Source organism: Ailuropoda melanoleuca, unplaced genomic scaffold (assembly GCF_002007445.2).
Source record: "Ailuropoda melanoleuca isolate Jingjing unplaced genomic scaffold, ASM200744v2 unplaced-scaffold5679, whole genome shotgun sequence".
Classification (NCBI taxonomy): domain Eukaryota; kingdom Metazoa; phylum Chordata; class Mammalia; order Carnivora; family Ursidae; genus Ailuropoda; species Ailuropoda melanoleuca.
Genome location: NW_023230269.1, coordinates 1727 through 7991, shown reverse-complemented (window position 1 = coordinate 7991; position 6265 = coordinate 1727). Strand labels below are relative to the sequence as shown.

Sequence of the window (6265 nt, the reverse complement as noted above, 5' to 3'; positions counted from 1 at the left end):
GCAAAACCTCAAAGCATGGGCCCTATTTCTGCCCCAAGCACATGTTGGACATCTGCTTTGAGAAGAAAATAAATAATAAAAAGTGCCAACACAAAGATAAGAAAAAGAACCTCTCTGGCTCCCGTAAGATTAAAGTCATACTGACTTGTACATACTGAAAACATAAGAAAAAGTCTGTCACTTTCTGGAATCTTCTTCCTCATTGTGGTGTGTAACTCTGTACGTAACACAAAACAGAACAAATATATAACCCTAACCCTAAATGTTCCTTCCCTGGAGCACTCCCTTCTTTGTGAAGATTGTGTCTCCCAGGCAGCTGTCCCGACTTGGGTTTGAATAAAACTCTCTTCCTTTCTCTCTAAAATGTTTTTAAAAGTTCGTTCATGTAGTGTCGACAATAACAGTGTTTTCTATTTAAGTGAAAAATAAATGTTCCTGGTTCACAACATCAACAGCACAGAAGGGTGGCTGTTCTCCATCTTGGACGCTTCCCTGCAGAACCAAGCATGTGTATATAGATTCCAGCACAAATGGGCTCATCCTAGAAGGATGCTTTGAAGGTTTGAGAAACACTAACCACTCATGGGTGAGACCAGAAGGTGAAGCTCTTCCCAATTAGAGCATTACTTTTGGGGTCTTAAAGTTGCCTTGGCCATGTGTGAAACCACTGCATTTCCTGAAGCCAAATCCTTGGAGGGTCTGAGAGCAGCTGACCTTGCCGGGAACCAGGCACACCCCAGCAGGGAGGGCTGATGCAGAAAGGGAAGGGGCAGGGCTATGAGGGTGGTCTGCAGCTAGAGGGGTTCCTGGAAGAGGCCAGGTGTGTGTGTGAGGCACGGCCCACGACCCCACCCACTCCTGTGCCAGGTGTTGGGGCGAGGAGGCGCCTCCTGGACCCCCTGCACTGGCAGGGTTGCCAGGCGGGAGGGCGAGTTGCCTGGCATCCAAGGGGCTCTGGGCACCACCTTCCCCGACCAATCACCGCTTGGGGGTGGAGCTACATCTCTGCGGTCGGAGTTGCAGCAAGTTGCACACCTGGGGCAGAAGAAGGGGCGCTGGGAGAGAGAGTTGCCTTGTGGAGTTCCCCACTGGTGAGTGAGCGCTGTGCACCAGGGTGGGGGTCCGGGGGTAGGGTGTGCCCCGGGTGGGAGGCAGGGTTCTGGAAGGTGCGTGGAGAGGGTTCATGGTGGGGACTCAGGTGAGTTTTCTTTTTCCCTTTAAAGTCTGTTCTACCCCATGTCTGTCAACTGGCCATATTCCCCATACCCGTGAACTCCAGGGCGCCCATTCACCTGAGCTTTTGTGGGATGGGTTGCAGAATTTCAGGGTTTCCCGTGTTCCCCAGGAAGAGTGCGGTGAAGGACCTCACACAGTCCCCACCTTCAGTGGGGTGTCCCCCGGTTCCCTGACACAGTGCAGGTGATGGATCTTGAGCAGTACCCTGAGTTCAGCAGGGTGTTCCCTGTTCCCCCATGCACAGGTGTGGCAGTAGCAAGCCCCAGAGCTGTCCCCCAACTTCAGCATTATGCCCCGTGTGCCCCCCCAGGTTAGTGGTAATTGGCTGTTAGAATCATGCTGGAAAACTCCTCCAGGTGGGGGCCTGGAGGCAGGCGTAAACCAGACCCCACTCTAGTTGCATTTGGAATAGATGAATTGAGGGTTTCTTTAGAAGAGTAAGTCCGCTTTCCAGGAAAAGCAAGGTCATTGGTCTATTTAGAATGAAGATAATTACTGCTAAACAACAAGTATGTGTTTCCCCTTTGCCCAGAAACCGAAGCAGGTGTGCAGGCTTCAGGTCAGAGGCGCCTTCTTCTCCCCAGCTGACAGCACTTCTCTGCTCTGGCTCCACGAGACCCGAGGTTTTGAACATCAGCATCTGAGTCAGCGAGGCGGCTTGTCGCAGGACACCAGCATTCAGAGAAAGCACAGGGACGTTTGACTTGATGTCATATCTATGTCAGGACTGGAGGTAAAACCTCTCATTAACCCAAAACCTCCTGGGCTTTTCTTTAGTTGAGCCACAAAGTAAAACTTGAGTAGCTGTCAGCATTCTGGATTTGGTGCAAGAGTTACTTAGTTTCCCTGCAGGTAGAACTTTGCAGGGGATCACTAATTTCTCTGTCCATTTATTGCTTACAAATGTGCTTGACCATCTGTTTCCTAGGAACCCTCTTTTATTAGAAAGGGAAGGTGAGATTCACTCTGTGCATGTTTGTAACATCTAATTTGTTCCTTCCTCTAACAGTGTTTGTTCAGTTGGGCCTAGGATATGGTTAAGCGGCCAGCATCTATAGTTAGGTGGCTTTTTTTCATCAGATACAGACTTGGATGATGTCATTTGACAAAGGTGATGTTTCATCATTGGTTAGTCTTTTCATCAGAACAGTTAAAATTAGGGTGGAGGGAAAATTCAAAATTATTCAGAGCGGCCTTTTACTGTTTAAAAGTTGAGCTTGACTTTCTAGCTTTAGTAAATGTATCATCTAGATATTTTGAGGAGCCATATTTTCTCTGTAGTTTCTTTGGTGGTGGAGTCAGAAGGAGAGTCTTTGGGAATTCATTTGGATAGAGGCATGCTGGTGGCTTCAGGGGTCTTGGTGTCAGGAGCCCTGGGGTGAATTCTGCAACTGCTTGCCTGACCCTGGGTGTATCTCACAGAATTTTTGTTTCCTCTTATGAAATTGCTGGCAGATAATGTTCTGCTTAAAGGGGAACCCTCCCATCCTGTTGGTGGGAATGCAAACTGGTGCAGCCGGTCTGGAAAACAGTGTGGGGGTTCCTCAAAAAGTTAAACATTGAACAACCACATGATCCAGCAATTGCTCTCCTCGGTATTTACCCAATGGATACAAAAATGCAGATTCGAAGGGGGTACATGCACGGTGATGTTTATAGCAGCAATGTCCACAGTAGCCAAACTATGGAGAGAATCCCAAAGTCCACGCACTGATGAATGGATAAAGTAGATGTGGGATACATATATATAATGGAATAAGACCCAGCTTCAAAAAGAATGAAATCTTACCATTTGCAAGGATGTGGATGGATCTAGAGTGTATTAAGCTAAGCAAAATCAGTGAGGAAAGACAGATATCCTATGATCTCACTTATGTGGAATTTCAGAAAGAAAACAGATGAACAGAGTTGAGGGGGGGAATGAGAGAGGCAAACAAGGAAATAGACTCAACCTTGGAGAACAAACAGGGTTGCTGCAGGGCAGGGGCATGGGGGAAGAGTTAAATGAGTGAGCCGTATTAAAGAGGGCACGTGTGCTGAGCACTGGGTATTGTATGCAGATGAGGAATCACTAAATCCTACACCTGAAGCGAATATTACATGGCATGTGAACTAACTGGAATTTAAGTAAAAGAAGAAAGGAAAAAGTGTTCTTCCTGAAGAGTGAGGTAAAAATGTAGCGATTTGGGCTGTACTATTCTATAGATGATAGTTGTAAAACACCCTGTTGTAGGATACGCTAGTTTCTTATCGCATGAGGAGTCCTCGGAAAGCTGCAATGAAAGATTCATATCTCAGAGCACGTTCATGTTCCACTGATACGTTACAGTTTGAACAGGTAGGAAGGAAGGTGGAGAGAATGCAACAGAAAGGGAAAGTAAGTGTGAACCTTTCATTAGTTAGCTTTGTAGCTTTCTCATGAAAGCCTTGACCCAGGGTGATTTTGGAAGAAGAGGGGGAATCCTGGAGCTTTGCAGGAGTAAAGCTGGTTCCAGGTCTGGGTAAAGCTGACAGGGGTCCCGGAGGAGAGCTGAATGCATTCTGCAGCAGGGTGTGGGCAGGGCGGACTCCAGGTGGCTGTGGGTCTCCCATGTGAGAGTTGTGACAGGTGAGGGCTGTGAGCAGGTTCCTGGGTGAGGACAAGTGAGGCACAGGTGGAGAGCTGGCTGAGCCCCTTCTTCTGGGCCACCAGCCTCACCCAACACACACAGCCTCATCGTCTGTCCCTGTCACTCCAATTCAGAGTTCTCAGAAGGTGAGTGAGAACACATCAAGAGCATTCTAAACAGAAGGGAAAGCATGTGCAAAGGCCCTGGGGCAGGAGAATTCCAGGTATGTCCAGGAGCAGCAAGAAGGCCCTGTGGCCACAGGAGACAGCTTAGGACATGACCTCAGAGAGGTGACAGAGGGTAACAGAAAGCTATTCCAGGGCTATAACCCCATGAGACCCTGTTTCACTGGGCCATCCTTGCTACAGTGTTGAGAACAGATGACAGAGGGTTGAGGATGGCAAGGCAGGTCCATGATGAAGCTTTTCCAGGAACTCAGGCAAGAGATGGGCTCCAGTGTGGACCAAACAGGTGGCCTTGGAAGGAGTTGTTAGACCTATTCTGGGTACATTTTGAAGATGGAGCTCACAGGATTTGCTGATGGGTTATATATAAGGAGGAGTAGAAAGGAGGAATTGGGGTAATTCCCAGCTGTTGTGGGTTGTCCTGAGCGAGGGGAAGGTTTAGGGTTAGGGGTTAGGGTTAAGGCTTAGGGTTAGGTTAGGGTTTAGGGTTTAGGGGTTAGGGTCTTTTTCTTCTGCCCCTCAGTCCTGGGCTCTAACAGAAAAAGAGTGAGATATCCCTCTGGGCACTGACTGTTTGAAACACAACTGCACTCCAGTCAAGGGCTGTGCAGAGCTTATAACAGTTCCTGATCCCGCTCTGCCTGGGTGCCCCAGGTTCCAGCACAGCCCTGACCCAGATCCTCTGTGGAGGCTTCTAGAGGACATGGAGCGCTGTCCACACCCACAGAACACGGGTCTCCCCAGGACCCGCCACGGGAGGAGGAGGTGAGGAGAAACCGCCTGAGTGGGGACTGCCAAGGGCTTCATGCTCACAGGACCCCGCGGAGGCAGGACGAGCTGTGTAGACGGTGGGGTTTCTGTGGTTTGTGTGCGGTACTGTGGGGCTGTGTGCGGGGCTGTGGGGTCTCCCCTCTCTGGGCTCGGATCCGCTGGGCTGGTCCGCGGGTCCGTGTTTACGCACACATGGATCCGGTTCCTGGGGCTCCGCAGGCAGTCTGCAGTCAGGGAACCTCCGCCGCCCACCTGCTGCTCGTGCTCCCCGGGCCTCGGCCCCGCAGGGTCCTCCCCGCGTCCACACCCGGTCAGGGCTGTCGGTTCGGCATCTGGAGGTTGGGTAGCGACGGCGCGCGCTCTGCAGACGGCTGTGGGGACAGCAGATGTGCTCAGGGCGTCGGTTCTTCCCCGAGCGCAGAGTGTCTTCCGGTCTCCACGTGTCTCCCTCGCCGTCTGTCGTTGGTGTCTCACGGGTGTCTGAGAGCAGGGCTGTCCGTCTTCCTCGACGTCTGTCGGTGTCTCATGGGTGTCCGTCTGTCGTTGGTGTCTCAGGGATATCCGAGAGCAGGGCTGTCCATCTCCCTCTACATCTGTCATCAGTGTCTCCCGGGTGTCCGAGGACAGGGCTGTCCGTCTCCCTCGATGTCTGTTGTCGGTGTCTCACGGGTGTCCGAGAGCAGGGCCGTCTGTCTCCCCTCGACGTCTGTCGTTGGTGTCTCACAGGTGTCCGAGGACAGCGCTGTCCGTCTCCCTCGCCGTCTGTCGTCGGTGTCTCACGGGTGTCCGTCTGTCGTTGGTGTCTCAGGGGTGTCTGAGAGCAGGGCTGTCCGTCTTCCTCAACGTCTGTCGTCAGTGTCTCACGGGTGTCCATCTGTCGTTGGTGTCTCAGGGGTGTCCGAGAGCAGGGCTGTCCATCTCCCTTGACATCTGTCGTCAGTGTGTCCCGGGTGTCTGAGGACAGGGCTGTCCATCTCCCTCGACATCTGTCGTTGGTGTCTCACAGGTGTCCGAGGACAGGGCTGTCTGTCTCCCTTGACATCTGTCGTTGGTGTCTCACAGGTGTCCAAGGACAGGACTGTCCATCTTCCTCGACGTCTGTCGCCGGTGGCTCACGGGTGTCCGTCTGTCGTCGGTCTCTCAGGTGTCTGAGAGCAGTGCTGTCCATCTCCCTCGATGTCTGTCGTCTTTGTCTCACGGGTGTCCGAGGACAGGGCTGTCCATGTCCCTCGACGTCTGTCGTCAGTGTCTCAGGGGTGTCCAAGGGCAGGGCTGTCCGTTGGACAGGACGGAGCTCCCCAAGGAGGTCGATGGTGGAGTGAGAGGATCACAGAGGTCTTGGGAAGACTGGAGGGCCCTGGAGATGTTGGCTGAAGCGCTGTCATTTGGTCAGAAAAGGTGTGTCACAAACCCCCATCAACACTGGATGATTTACTCTTCATTGGTTCTAGGAATCGGTGCATA

At 51.8% G+C, this 6265-nt stretch overlaps 1 long non-coding RNA gene across 2 annotated transcripts; it reads left to right on the top strand.

The window, feature by feature from the left end:
- The first annotated feature begins 342 nt into the window (after positions 1-342).
- Positions 343-5788, top strand: LOC117799759. 2 transcript variants are annotated; one of them, XR_004623003.1, is made up of 4 exons: positions 343-560; positions 868-1091; positions 1769-1969; positions 4685-5788. It is a non-coding gene; the product is annotated as an uncharacterized LOC117799759 (long non-coding RNA). The 2 variants fall into 2 exon arrangements; XR_004623002.1 differs by having other exon boundaries at positions 343-1091.
- Positions 5789-6265: the final 477 nt, after the last annotated feature.